We start from the raw sequence: 15,968 nt of genomic DNA on the forward strand, positions 1-15,968 counted from the left end.
TCGATGCTGAGATGGTTCCAGAGCAGAGTATAAAGCTCTGTTCCTCCACTGCACTGTGTGAGGTAAATAGGGAAGTAATGAGGTCCAGCATGTTATTTCAAAGGTCATAACTGGCTGGAACAATTAGCGTGGCATTTTAGCCTGGTCTGATGGGAGAAGGGCTGGCTGCGACTAACGGCGCGTGTGATTCTGATCTGCGCTGTTGCTCTTGTCGGCGCTGCAAAACCAAACGTGCAGGTCGAACCAGCCAGCTGTGTCCTGCGCTTGAAACAAAGCTTGGCTAGTCTAATTCTCGTGGGAGATGATGCTGCTGTGCCAATACGATGACGCTAGTGGAAACAGCATGTGCCACAGCCTGGGGCAACAGAGAAAAGCTTACCGTTTCAAATATACTGAACAAAAATACACTGAACAAAAATATACACGCAACATGCAACAATTTTAAAGATTTTACTGAGCTACAGTTCATATAAGGTAATCAGTCAATTGAAATAGACGCATGAGGCCCTAATCTATTATTTTTTTAATTTCACCTTTATTTAACCAGGTAGGCTAGTTGAGAACAAGTTCTCATTTACAACTGCGACCTGGCCAAGATAAAGCAAAGCAGTTCGACACATACAACAACACAGAGTTACACATGGAATAAACAAACATACAGTCAATAATACAGTAGAAAAAGTCTATATACAGTGTGTGCAAATGAGGTAAGACAAGGGAGGTAAGGCAATAAAATAGGCCAAAGTGGCAAAGTAATTACAGTATAGCAATTAAACGCTGGAGTGATAGATGTGCAGAAGATGAATGTGTAATTAGAGATACTGGGGTGCAAAGGAGCAAAATAAATAAATATATACAGTATGGGGATGAGGTAGTTGGATGGGCTACTTACAGAGGAGCTATGTACAGGTGCAGTGATCTGTGAGCTGCTCTGACAGCTGGTGCTTAAAGTTAGTGAGGGAGATATGAGTCTCCAACTTCAGTGATTTTTTGCAGTTCGTTCCAGTCATTGGCAGCAGAGTACTGGAAGGAAAGGTGGCCAAAGGATCTATGGATTCACATGACTGAGAATACAGATATACAGCTGTTTGTCACAGATACTTTTTTTTAAAAGGTAGGGGCGTGGGTCAGAAAACCAATCAGTATCTGGTGTGACGACCATTTTCCTCTTGCAGCTGTTGATTGTGGCTTGTGGAGTGTTGTCCCAGTCATCTTCAATGACTGTGCAAAATTGCTGGACATTGGTGGGAATTGGAACACGCTGTTGTACATGACAATCTAGAGCATCCCAAACATGTTCAATGGGTGTCATGTCTGGTGAGTATGCAGACCATGGAAGAACTGGGAAAATGTCAGCTTCCAGGAATTGTGTACAAATCCTTGCGACATGGGGCCGTGTAATATTATGCTGAAACAAGAGGTGATGGTGGTGAATGAAGGGCACGACAATGGGCCTTGGGATCTTGTCACGATATCTCTGTGCATTCTAATTGCCATTGATACAATTGTGTTCACTGTCCTTAGCTTATGCCTGCCCATACCAGAACATCACCGCCACCATGGGGCACTCTTTTCACAACGTTGACATCAGCAAACCGCTTGCCCACACAACGCCATACACGCTGCCATCTGCCTGGTACAGTTGAAACCGGGATTCATCCGTGAAGAGCACACTTCTCTAGTGTGCCAGAGGCCATTAAAGGTGAACATTTGCCCACTGAAGTTGGTTACGACTCTGAACTGTAGTCAGGTCAATACCCTGGTGAGGACGATGAGTATGCAGATAAGCTTCTCTGAGAAGGTTTCTGAAAAAAATATTAGGTTGTGCAAACCCACAGTTTCATCAGCTGTCTGGGTGGCTGGTCTCAGACGATCCCACAGGTGAAGAAGCCGCATGTGGAGGTCCTGGGCTGGCGTGGTTATACGTGGTCTGTGGTTATGAGGTCGGTTGGATACACTGCCAATTCTCTAAAATTATGTTGGAGGAGGTTTATGGTAGAGAAAGGAACATCAAATTATCTGGCTACAGCTCAAGTGGACATTCCTGCAGTCAGCATGCCAATTGCATGCTCCCTCAAAACTTGATACATCTGTGGCATTGTGTTGTGTGACAAAACTGCACATTTTAGAGTGGGCTTCTACTGCCCCCAGCACAAGGTGCACCTGTGTAATGACCATGCTGTTTAATCAGCTTCTCGGTATGCCACGCCTGTCAAGTGGATGGATTATCTTTGCAAAGGAGAAAAGCTCACCAACAGGGATGTAAACTAATTTGTGCAAAAAGATTTAGAGAAATACTATTTCCGTGAGTATGGAAAATGTTTTTTAGCTCATGAAACATGGGACCAACACTTTACATGTTGAGTTTATATTTTTGTTCAGTATATATATACACAATACCGTGTATATATATATATATATATATATATATATATATATATATATATATATATGTATATATATATATATATACAATACCGTTCAAAAGTTTGGGGTCACTTAGAAATGTCCTTGGTTTTTTTTGTCCATTAAAATAACATCAAATTGATCCGAATTACAGTTTAGACATTGTTAATGTTGTAAATGACTATTGAAGCTGGAAATGGCAGATTTTTTAATGAAATATCTACATAGGCGTACAGAGGCCCATTATCAGCAACCATCACTCCTGTGTTCCAATGGCATGCTGTGTTAGCTAATCCAAGTTTTCATTTTAAAAGGCTAATTGATCATTAGAAAATCCTTTTGCAATTATGTTAGCACAGCTGAAAACTGTTGTCCTGATTAAAGCAGCAATAAAACTGGCCTTCTTTAGACTAATTGAGTATTTGGAGCGTCAGCATTTGTAGGTTCGATTACAGGCTCAAAATGGCCAGAAACAAAGAACTTTCTTCTGAAACTTGTCAGTCTATTATTGTCCTGAGAAATTAAGGCTATTCCATGCGAGGAATTGTCAAGAAACTGAAGATCTCGTACAACACTGTGTACTACTCCCTTCACAGAACAGCGCAAACTGGCTCTGACCAGAATAGAAAGAGGAGTGGGAGGCCCTGGTGGACAACTGAGCAAGAGGACAATTACATTAGTGTCTAGTTTGTCTAGTTTGTCTAGTGTCTAGTTTGAGAAACAGATGCCTCACAAGTCCTCAACTGGCAGCTTAATGAAATAGTTCCCGCAAAACACCAGTCTCAACATCAATGGTGAAGAGGCAACTCCAGGATGCTGGCCTTCTATGAATAGTTCCTCTGTCCAGTGTCTGTGTTCTTTTGCCCATCTTAATCTTTTATTTTTATTGTCCAGTCTGAGATATGGCGTTTTTCTTATAAACTCTGCCTAGAAGGCCAGCATCCCAGAGTTGCCTTTTCACTGTTGATGGTGAGACGTATGGAATCACGTAGTAACCAAAAAAAGTGTTAAACAAATCAAAATGTATTTTACATTTGAAATTCTTCAAAGTAGCCACCCTTTGACTTGATGACAGCTTTGCACACTCTTGGCATTCTCTCAACCGGCTTCATGAGGCAGTCACCTGGAATGCATTTCAATTAACAGCTGTGCCTTGTTAAAATTTTATTTGTGGAATTTATGTGTTTGAGCCAATCAGTTGTGTTTTGACAAGGTAGGGGTGGTATACAGATGATAGCCCTATTTGGTAAAAGACCAAGTCCTTATTATGCCAAGAACAGCTTAAATAAGCAAAGAGAAACGATAGCCCATCATTATTTTAAGACATGAAGGTCAGTCAATATGGAAAATGTCAAGAACTTATAGTAAAAATAAAGAAAAGCCCTTGAATGAGTAGGTGTATCCAAACTTTTGACTGGTACTATATACAGTTGAAGTCTGAAGTTTACATACACTCAATTAGTATTTGGTAGCATTGCCTTTAAATTGTTTAACTTGGGTCAAATGTTTCAGGTAGCCTTCCACAAGCTTCCCACAATAAGTTGGGTGAATTTTGACCCATTCCTCCTGACAGTCAGGTTTCTAGGCCTCCTTGCTTACACATGCTTTTTCAGTTCTGCCCACAAATTTTCTATAGGATTGAGGTCAGGGCTTTGTGATGGCCACTCCAATATTTTTGACTTTGTTGTTCTTAAGCAATTTTACCACAACTTTGAAAGTATGCTTGGGGGCATTGTCCATTTGGAAGACCCATTTGCGACCAAGCTTTAACTTCCTGACTGATGTCTTGAGATGTTGCTTCAATATATCCACATAATTTTCCTCCCTCATGATGCCATCTATTTTGTGAAGTGCACCAATCCCTCCTGCAGCAAAGCACCCCCACAACATGATGCTGCCACCCCCGTGATTCACGGTTGGGATGGTATTCTTCGGCTTGCAAGCCTCCCCCTTTTTCCTCCAAACATAACAATGGTCATTATGGCCAAACAATTCCATTTTTGCTTCATCAGACCAGAGGACATTTCTCCAAAAAGTATGATCTTTGTCCCCATGTGCAGTTGCAAACCGTAGTCTGGCTTTTTTATGGCGGTTTTAGAGCAGTGGCTTCTTCCTTGCTGAGCGTCCTTTCAGGTTATGTCGATATTGGACTTGTTTTACCTGTTTTCTTCAGCATCTTCACAAGGTCCTTTGCTGGTGTTCTGAGAATGATTTGCACTTTTCGCACCAAAGTACGATCATCTCTAGGAGACAGAACGCATCTCCTTCCTGAGCGGTATGATGGTACCTTCAGGTGTGTGGAAATTGCTCCCAAGGATGAACCAGACTTGTGGAGGTCTACAATTATTTTTCTGAGGTCTTGGCTGATTTCTTTTGTTTTCCCATGATGTCAAGCAAAGAGGCAATGAGTTTGAAGGTAGGCCTTGAAGTATATCCACAGGTACACCTCCAATTGACTCAAATGATGTCAATTAGCCTATCAGAAGCTTCTAAAGCCATGACATAATTTTTGGAATTTTCCAAGCTGTTTAATGGCACAGTCAACTTAGTGTATGTGAACTTCTGACCCACTGGAATTGTAATACAGTTAATTATAAGTTTAATAATTTGTCTGTAAACAATTGTTGGAAAAATTACTTGTGTCATGCACAAAGTAGATATCCTAACCAACTTGCCAAAACTATAGTTTGTTAATTAACAAGAAATTTGTGGAGTGGTTGAAAAACGAGTTTTAATGACTCCAACCTAAGTGTATGTAAACTTCCGACTTTAAATGTATATATATTTATAAACTGGCTGGTTTGAGCCCTGAATGCTGATTGGCTGACAACCATGGTATATCAGACTATATACCACGGGTATGACATAACATTTATTTTTACTGCTCTAAATTACGTTGGTAACAAGTTTATAATAGCAATGAGGCACCTCGGGTGTTTGTGATTTATGGCCAATATACCACAGCCAAGGGCTGTGTCCAGCCCTTAGATGTGGTATTTTGACCCTACATTATACCACACCCACTTGGGCCTTATTGCTGAAATATATTCTATATTCTATGTAAAAAGATTTATTAGAATAACTGTTCTGGGAAATGAAATGTTTATGAATCTGGGGAAATGAAGAGCAAATGAAAGTGGTCTATGCATATATGCTGAATTTGAAACATTTTATTACCATGGAGTCAGCCAGGGCCAATCTTCCAAACAGCTAGTCTGCTGAATCTCAACTGTAAATTCATAGAGACCCCCTGATGTCCCATTACAATAAATCATAAATCATCAAAGCAACACATTGCTTTGAAAGCCTTCAAACACAGACTCGCACAACTTATAATTAACCCCGTCTCACCCTGAACACTTGTGAATCATTTACATTTCAATTACGCTTTGGACACGAGGGCAACAAAGACTTTCTGTTATGGTCTAATCTGTTGTAAAAACACATTTCACACAAAGCACCAAATGCAAAGTAATTATAAACACTTGTACATTAGCACCACATAAACACACAGTGGAGAGACGGAGAGCGCACGTGTTCCCTCTCCATGGTTTGGGCCGTTAGCCAGCAGAGCAGCAGACATATAGGCCAGGTTTATGTGAAGGATTACGAGTTGCCATGGCCTGAGGCGGCAGGAGCAGCCCTGGAGAATGAGCACCACAACAGCAGCAGAAAAACACATCAAAAGTAATGACTCCAATAGAGCTTCCATGACAGGCTGGAAGTGGGCTTAGCAAAGGCTTTGAAATGTCAAACTGGACCCAGCCATATTACAGCCACAACACAGGCCTTGGACAACTAGACACCTTGGAATATGATGGTACACCAGTGTGTAAAAGAGGATCTGCGTACAAAACATTCATTTTGTATAGAGTACACATTACCTCATGTGTACGATTGTGTCTACACTGTAGGTGTATGATTACAAGTTAGTCTTCCTACACTCTCCATTTTCCCCAACTGGTGAGTTGACAGGGTAAAAAGTGACTCAAACTGTTGAGGTGAAGCTGGGGAGTTACAGATTCCGCGGTAGAAATAAGGTCATTCAGGATTGAGCCGACATATGCAGCGTTTACAGTGAATGCAGTCTCCCCTAAAGCAGGAACATTGCCGTTAAATTTTAATCACGCTGCAAAACGAAACTTCCGTGACACAGTTTGAATAGAGCCGTAAATTGTTCAGTAGAAAAATATAAACGCGTCATGTAAAGTGTTGGTCCCATGTTACATGAGCTGAAATAAAAGATATAAACGCGTCATGTAAAGTGTTGGTCCCATGTTACATGAGCTGAAATAAAAGATATAAACGCGTCATGTAAAGTGTTGGTCCCATGTTACATGAGCTGAAATAAAAGATATAAACGCGTCATGTAAAGTGTTGGTCCCATGTTACATGAGCTGAAATAAAAGATATAAACGCGTCATGTAAAGTGTTGGTCCCATGTTACATGAGCTGAAATAAAAGATCGCAGAGATTTTCCAAATGCATGAAATGCCCATTTCCCTCAAATTTGGTTTACATCCCCGTTAGTGAGCATTTCTACTCCGCCAAGATAATCCATCCACCTGACAGGTGTGGCATTTCAATAAGCTGATTAAACAGAATAATCATTACACAGGTCCACCTTGTGCTGGGGACAATAAAAGGCCACTCTAAAAAGTAGTTTTGTAACACAACGCCACAGGTGTCTGAGGTCGAGGGAGCGTGCAATCCACCAGAGGTGTTGCCAAATAATTGTGTTCATGTCTCTACCATAAACAGCCGCCAATGTCATTTCAGAGAATTTGGCAGTATGTCCAACCAGCCTCACATGTAGCCATGCCAGCCCAGGACCTCCACATCCGGCTTTCACCTGCGGGATCATCCGAGACCAGCCAGTCAGACAGAGGATGAAACTGGGTTTGCTCAACCGAAGCATTTCTGCACAAACTGTCAGAAACAGTCTCAGGGAAGCTCATCGTCCTCACCAGGGTGTTGACCCGACTGCAGTTCAGAGTCGTAACAGACATCAGTGGGGAAATGTTCACCTTTGTTGGCCACTGGAGAAGTGCACTCTCCACAAAAGAATCCCGGTTTCAATTGTTCCGGGCAGATAGTGTATGGCTTAGTGTGGTTGAGCAGTTTGCTGATGTCAACATTGTGAACAGAGTGCCCCATGGTGGCAGTGGGGTTCTGTGAAATCCATAGATTAGGGCCCAATTTAACTGATTTCCATATCTGAACTGTAACCCAGTAAGATCTGTGACATCGTTTCATTTTTATTCAGTATAGCTTTATTGGACAAGTTCAGGTGGAAACTGTGATTCAATCACAGAGCGCACTCTGTAGGCAGCAACACAGCAGACTAGCCATTAGCAGTCAGCTGAAGTCATACAGGGTTCTGATGGAACAAACACTAGAAAGCTAGCCACATTACAGAGCAATTCAGTTGAAGTGGCAGATAGGGGCAGAGACTGATGGAAGAAATGTTTGATACAATCCGTCACTGGTCAGACTTAAATTATTCTGCAGTCTTTCAAAAGGCACACCAATTGTAAAGCTGACAATTTTGTACTGCCAGTTCTCAGCTCTCCCCCTCTACCGGGGATTTGGATTGAGGCGTCATCTAATGACGTGGACCTGGTGCCTGAACAGAGCCCTGCGCTTTGAAGAATCAATGGTGGGGGACTCATCACTCATAGGTCAGGAAAAGTTCTCATCAATGCAAGTCAACCTGCACACCCATTGTGGCACTAGGTCTGTAAACTGACATCACACAAAATGGTTTGTGCCAAAATTTGCTTCACTGGTTCCGGTTGCATTCTTTGGCATCATTAAAATGCAATCGAGTCATTACCTCCCTCTGATCAAGAGACACGACCCAAGCCGTATTTACACTAAGGACTGACGCAGGGTGATTGATCACCCTGACACGTCATTAATGATTTAGTTGGAGAGAAACTAGGTGGCACAATTCCATCTTCCCTGAACATTTAGACAAACAACTTCAAATTATTTATTTATATTGGGTCAGGTCTGATCAGGCAAAGGATACAAACAAAACTCAAGTGCTTCTAGACAGGAAAACAATGAGACAAATAGCTTTATATGTACCATAAAAAAAATGTTTTAAATAATTCAAGAGCTCAGTTTAGTGCAACTAAAAGAGCAATGGTACTTCACTAGTATTTACAACTTAACCTCAATATAGTACTACGGCACTTTCAGACTACAAGTTAAACCCTTGACCACAGTGACCTCTGGCTGTGTGACCTCCACAGGACCTGGCTCTGCAGAGAAGGAGGATTGATGCTGAAGAGGTTACACAGGTTGACCTCCGATTCCACAAAGTGAGGGATCTTGCGCTCGTTGAAGAGGCCTGAGAGGTTAACCTCCACCTTGGCCCATCGTGACACCCTCATGCGCAATGCGTTGAGGCGCCGCAGGTCGTCCTCCACCAGGGGCAGCTGGTGGCCTTCCAGACGCTTCTGCCAGTCCTTCTTGGGTCGCTTGCGCTTCTGCTACAGAGAGAAAAACAAGATGCGACAGAGGAAAATGGATTTGGGAGGTATAAAATGTTTAGTGGAACTATTCACCACTACAACGGTTCAGAACGGTCATTAACTTTAACTGCCCAGTAGACAGGAAGCCTGTGTAGAAGGACTTCAGTTACTGTAGGGGCTTCAGAGCTGGACAAATTGAGACAAGACCGACATTGTGTGAGTCAACACCACCCCTCCCTCGAGCCCCACTATGCCCAAAGCTGCTATAGATTCCCGTCAATCTACCAGACATCTAAGGGACTCTACTTTCAACTGGTTCAAAGACATGGTTCAGGGCACACATACAGACCAATGATCACCTGGCCAGAGCCAGACACTCCAAACAGTAGACCCACGTCATCTTTCCCACGGAGGATAGTTGGACTAAAACCATGCTCACCTTCTCAGGGTTGGCATCTGGGTCGTGGTGAGCCAGGTGTCTGCTTAGGCTCTCCTTGGAGACTGAACAGAGATGTTCATCACGACAACGATGGAGTACAAACATTATGACAGCAGCAAAGCATGAACATCAATCTATTCTAAACATTTATACCGTACCAATGCCACAACGGCAAACATCTCCATTCACTACATGGACAAATATTTCTTGCGATTAAAATGACATTTTGTCCACGGGGAGGTGATAGAAAACAAGCCACTAGAAGTTAATTGACAAGACATTCAGTGACGACATAGAAATTCATGAGGCTGCTTTGCATGCAGCGATTGAAACCCAACTGCATGTCGTCACTGTAGAAGACAAGACAGTTATGGATGCGTGGTCTTAGACAGCTGACAGGCAGGCTGAAGAGGCAGCTTAGGGCAGAAAGCTGCAAGTGTGTTCAATAGAGAACAGCAAACTAGACCGCCTAAAATCAGGGATGGGCATCTCCAGTCGTCAGGGACCGGAGCGGTGTCACCCCCCATCCTAGCAAACAGCTGATTAATTGCATTCCAAACAGATAATTGTTGGAGTGGTGTTTTAACTTAGGCAAAAGTGGGACACCAATCAGCCCCCCCCCTCCCCCCTCCCCCCTCCCCGAGACTGGAGTTGCCCATCCCTCATCTAAACAAATAATATGCCTAAGACAATGGAAAGGTCAAACAGTTCCACTATATCTAGGTTCTTGAATGACTCAATGCCCTCTGGAAAGTTCACACATTTGAATAAATTAACTGCAAACCCTTACCTGGCCAGATAAAAGGAACCCTTAAACAGGGGAGCACAGGAAGTGCAACAACTAGGGTCTGTACTCCAAAAGAGTGAAAGTCTCAGTAGGAGTGTTGATAGAGGATAAGTTTCACCTTAGAGCATATTGAACTGCAGGACCTGATCCTAGAACACCAGTCTCACTCCGTCGGAACACAGACCCCACAGTACATACCCGCATGGCAAAGGTCCTGTGGCAGTCGGGGAAGTAGCAATGGTACTTGAGGAGCTGCAGGTGGGCCTTGTGGATGTGGTGCTGCAGGTTGAAGGTAGTGGAGAAGTAGGCCTTGCAGCCACTGCTGGGGCACAGCAGGACAGGCTTCTGCAGGGCGTGGGTCCGCTTGTGTCTACGCAGAGAGTCCACATGCTTAAACACCTTCTGGCACAGCTTTACAGGTGAATGTGGCTGCAGGGACAGGAGAGAGGCAAATGGCACTACTGGATTCCTGCCCAACAAGTTGTCCATTAGTCAAAACAGATGGTACGAGCAGGCAGCTGGTGGCAGAGTAAAGGTTTACCAATACAATAAACTTCCCCTTAATTGCATTAATAGTCAGCCAACACATCTTAGGCCGTTTCCCCAAACACTGTCACAATAGAACTAGCAGGGTAGAAGGCAGGACATTAGGGGCGGCAGGGTAGCCTAGTGGTTGGACTAGTAACCGAAAGGTTGCAAGTTCAAATCCCCGAGCTGACAAGGTACAAAATCTGTCGTTCTGACCCTGAACAGGCAGTTAACCCACTGTTCCTAGGCCGTCATTGAAAATAAGAATTTGTTCTTAACTGACTTGCCTAGTAAAAAAAATAAAAAAAGATTCAAAAGTGTGACAACAATGACAGTCAAACAGTAAAGGCAGGTTGGCCTGGAACAGTAATTAGTGCTTTTCGTAGTCCTTCAGTAACACTCCCTAGTTTGGTGGGGTGCTTACCTGGGTGTTTGGCCATGCGCTTGTGCATTTTACCCCAGGTTTGCTCAAAATGATTGCATTCAGGCTGTGGGCAATGGTAACCTGCAGAGTCAATGACAACTGCTCCCGTCATCTTCCTCAACGTGATCAAGACAAAGGAGATTGTGGACTACAGGAAGAAAAGGACCGAGCACACCCCCATTCTCATCAATGGGGTTGTAGTGGAGCAAGTTGAGAGCTTCAAGTTCCTTGGTGTCCACATCACCAACAAACTAACGTGGTCCAAGCACGTCATGAAGAGGGCACGACAAAACCTATTCCCCCTCAGGGGACTGAAAAGACTTGGCATGGGTCCTCAGATCAAGTTTCTACAGCTGCACCACCGAGAGCATCCTGATTGGATGCATCACTGCCTGGTATGGCAACTGAGCGGAGCTACAGATGGAAGTGCGAACGGCCCAGTATATCCCCGGGGCCGAGCTTCCTGCCATTCAGGACCTTTATACCAGGCGGCCCTAAAAATGGTCAAAGATTCCAGCCACCCTAGTCATAGACTGTCCTCTGCTACCACACAGCAAGCGGTACCGGAGCGCCAAGTCTAGGTCCAAGAGGCTTCTAAACAGCTTCTACCCCCAAGCCATAAGACTCCTGAACAGCAAATCAAATGGCTACCCAGACTATTTGTATTGCACCCCCCCCCCCCCCCCCCCACCCCCCCCCCCACACCACCACACCTGCCAGTCTTGTCATCTATACATAGTCACTTTAATAACCCTACATACATGTACATACTACCTCAACTAAACGGCACCCCCCTGTATATATTGTTATACTTCTGCTCTTTAATTACTTATCTAAGACATATTTTTTCTGAACTGCATTGTTGGTTAGGGGCTCGTAAGTAAGCATTTCACCGTAAGGTCTACACCTGTTGTATTCGGCGCATGTGACTAATAAAATTTGATAGCGATACAAAAGGTGAGATCTTTGAATTGATTGACGCAAGACAGGACAGCAATAGAAGACCGACAACCAATGCGAAGGGACAAACCTGCATGTTTCTCCTCATGGGCTTTGCAAGCGACATGCGTGTCAAACCTGACTCCACATCCTCTTTGAACATCTGAAGAGAACCAGGGACCGAATAATTTAACCTTTAATCTACTAAAACATACACTTGTGTTTTAAATAGAGAGTATGCGTCAACAGCTTAGGCCTTGTGCAATTTTCAAAGGCTATAAGGCCTACATGATCAATTAAAGATTGTGACTTACTTGAAACCAGAAGATATTCCATGCTCCTTCAAATGTAATTTATACACCCTCCGTTTCTGGAATGTCAATAAGCAATTTGGGAAATTGCACTGCACATGGGGAAAATTAAGCAAGTCAATATAACATTCAGCACATTGAGATGGTAAATAAAAGGAAATGGTTTCTTAAATGGCAAGAACACATTTCATAACATACACATGCCAGGGCCAAGGGTATCCGTTTAAAAGGGAATAGAGGATGCTGAAAGTGGGCAATCTCCAAAAAGTAACGTGGTTATTCGGCGCCATCTAGTGGACAACAACCTTAAAGTACTAGTCCTTTTCGCCGTGGGCATAATGGGCGTGTCTCTTCAACTTGTCCGCGTTGAAGAAAGCAGTTGTGCAACTCACAAATGTGCATCTGTTGGGTGAAACATTAACTAGTGTGAGTTCAATCTCAAACTATAACCTAACCCATGGGTACGAAATGAAACGTAAACTGAAATTAACACCGGAATTCTTTCACCCCGGTGTGGCAAAGTGCGTGGCGGCTCAGGTGAGATTTCCGTGAGAAACTACGGCCACATTCATGCCACTTCGCATTGAAAAGGTTGCTGAAAAACGAGAACCAAGATGGCAATAAATGATAGTTTACACAATCGTAATCTTTGACTCTAATCATGAGGCTCAAACTTCAGAAATAACTTTCCCATTCGAACTATCGCGAGTCTACGCACTTCAGCAAAACATTATTTATTTTTTTACACGAAATCAATTAGCTCGGGAATGGGGTTAAATCCACGTGAACCATAGCTGAATTCGAATATCACTCAATTATCAGCCATGTCCCCATATCATATTTACTGCTCCTGTGTGCACGGTCTCGTGCTCTTTCAAACGCCACTCCCGTTTGAACGTCGCCCCACAATCAGCATGGTTGCAGTTGAAAAACTGTTGTCGAAGACCCGAGTCCTGTTTGTGGGCTACGGCGTTCATTGCCTCCTGAAAACAGTCGTCTATTCGGTTACACACTGCCAATCAAGAGGATAGTGTTCCCCACGCCAACAACTCTTGTAGCCTCTAAGAGTGCACTGAGGTTAATTGACCCAGGTTGCGCGTGTGCCGAATTAATTGCTAAAGTCAGGTGTCAGTGTTTGCAGTGAATGGCCGTGTTCCAGGCTGACTGATTGGTGGCCTGAGGTGGACACAGTTCGCTTGAACGTTTGCTACGTTGCGAGACGGTTTGCAGTGAACGACACAATTCCCCAGTCATGGGGCGGCAGGTAGCCTAGGGGTTAGAGCGTTGTGCCAGTAACCGAAAAGTTGCTCGATCGAATCCCCGAGCTGGCAAGATACAAATCTGTCGTTCTGAACAAGGCAGTTAATTGACTTGCCTAGTTAAATAAAGCTAAAAAAAACAAACATGTTATTGAACAGACCTTGAGGTACTTTTGGTGGGTGTGGCGGACTGGCTTGAAGCAACAAAAATTGTCTTTAAAGGCCAGTGGCCATGCTGACAGCGTTCCCAACCCATAAACCAAACCCTAACCGCTCTTCAACTGGTCGTTCAGTACAGCACCGTTTCCGTTCAATTGAACAGAACTTAAAAACATACAAAACGCAGGTCACGTCAAACATATTATATATATATATATTTTTTTTTAATCAACACAGATCACCACTGTTCATCATGTATTCAACACGCTGCGACGCAACTACTGTATTCTTACAGCAGAGGGTGGCATATCTTACTACAATCAGATTTGAGAGAGAGATAAGGATGTAGCATTTTTTGTTGCAAGAGTTGATTAATTCCTTGATCAAACGAAACTATTATTACCAATCCCAAGGATTGGACGCAACATTTCTTGTTTACTGTTATTATGTTGGTAACTAGTTAATAATAGAAATAAGGCACCCCAGCCGTGACCGGGAGTCCCATAGGGTAGCGCACAAGTGTCGCAGCGTCGTCCAGGTTAGGGGAGGGATTGGCCGGAGAGGCTCCCGAGTGGCACAGCAGTCTAAGGCACTGCATCTCAGTATTACAGACACCCTGTTTCAAATCCAGGCTGTATCACAACTGGCTGTGATTGGGAGTCCCATAGGGTAGTGCAGCATTGTTTGAGTTTGGCCAGTGTAGGCCTTCATTGTAAATAAGAATTAGTTCTGAACTGACTTACCTAGTTAAATAAAGGTTACACATTTTTATGTGGCTCACAAAAGTAGCCCTCTAGCGATTCCTTGTGGCAGGCCGGGTGCCTGCAGGCTGACTTCAGTTGTCAGTTGAACTTGTTTCCTCCGACACATTGGTGCGGCTGGCTTCCGGGTTAAACGAGCGGCTTTTTAAAAAAGGGGGTTAAAACATAATAATAATAATAAGGCACCTGTATCCAGGCACTCCACATTGTGTCATGCATTTTTTAAAACTTTTATTTAACTAGGCAAGTCAATTAAGAACAAATTCTCATTTTCAATGACAGCCTAGAAATACTGGGTTTAACTGCCTTGTTCAGTGGCAGAATGACAGATTTTTACCTTGTCAGCTTGGGGATTCAATCTTGCAGCATTTCAGGTACAAGTCCAACACTCTAACCACTAGGCTACCTGCATAGGTACAACCCTTATCCATGGTATATTGGCCATATACCACACCTCCTCAAGTATTTTAGCTTAAATATGCCACGGATAGGGGCTGTTCATATGCTGCCTTCATAACCTTCATTCATAGACGGTATTGACCACATGCGACTGGGAAAAATCATGAACGCCCCTCTTACTGGTAATTACTAGTGAGAAACGTGTCTATCATCCCTGAGCTCCGACTTCTCCCACATGCATCTACTTATCAATTTTTAGATTTGTTGGTATTTTGATCCAGTATTATTATTTTGGTCCCTCAACATTTTAATTAATTTTATCCACTTTAAAATGGATATACCTCAATAATTTCAAATCTCACTACGTTAAATTACACATCATTTAACATCCCATTTCATAGAGAGTGTTACAAATTGGACTCTATTTAGTGACTTTGAAGATATGGTGATTAGGTCTAAATAGGTGTTTGGCGTTTGTTACTCTAAATTCAGTGTATTTGTCTTTAACTGCCATTTAATGAGATTTCACCTAATTTGCATATTTTAATAAAGTGTTTACTTGAATGTGTAATATAAAATAGTCTTAAATTGTGTCTACATTCAACTGATAAAAGTTGATTATGATATGATTAAGGTTGAAAAAATTACCCTATGAATTAAATGCAACAAAACTTGATTTATAAAAAACAATATATTAATTATAGTTTTTGAGCACTATAATTTGTGAGCATGATAGCTGTAATTTTAGTTTATTGTTGACACAGCTTGTTTGCCATGAGCTAATCAGCGTTTCTCAACAAGTTCAAAGCGCATGAATGCATTCAACTCATATTTACTACTTCACAACTGGAAATGACCAACTTCCCACTTGGTTATGAATATGAATGCAGCATTAGGCAGAACGCAAAGTTGGCAAGTGTATCTCAGTCATGGCCTTAGTGCACTCCAGCTTTAGGGGCGCTCCTGAAGTAAAAGGATGGTCTGGGTGGCCCATGGCCTGGGTGGCTGAGGAGAAGATATTCACTTTCGAGTTCTCATTTTTAGCACACAAATCTGAGGGACCAACATCACTAT

General features: G+C 42.9%; 1 pseudogene; it reads right to left on the minus strand.

The window, feature by feature from the left end:
* Positions 1-8,598: 8,598 nt before the first annotated feature.
* On the minus strand, positions 8,599-13,293 carry LOC139423554 (P43 5S RNA-binding protein-like; annotated as a pseudogene).
* Positions 13,294-15,968: the final 2,675 nt, after the last annotated feature.

This window comes from Oncorhynchus clarkii, chromosome 13, assembly GCF_045791955.1.
Source record: "Oncorhynchus clarkii lewisi isolate Uvic-CL-2024 chromosome 13, UVic_Ocla_1.0, whole genome shotgun sequence".
In the NCBI taxonomy this organism is placed as follows: Eukaryota; Metazoa; Chordata; class Actinopteri; order Salmoniformes; family Salmonidae; genus Oncorhynchus; species Oncorhynchus clarkii.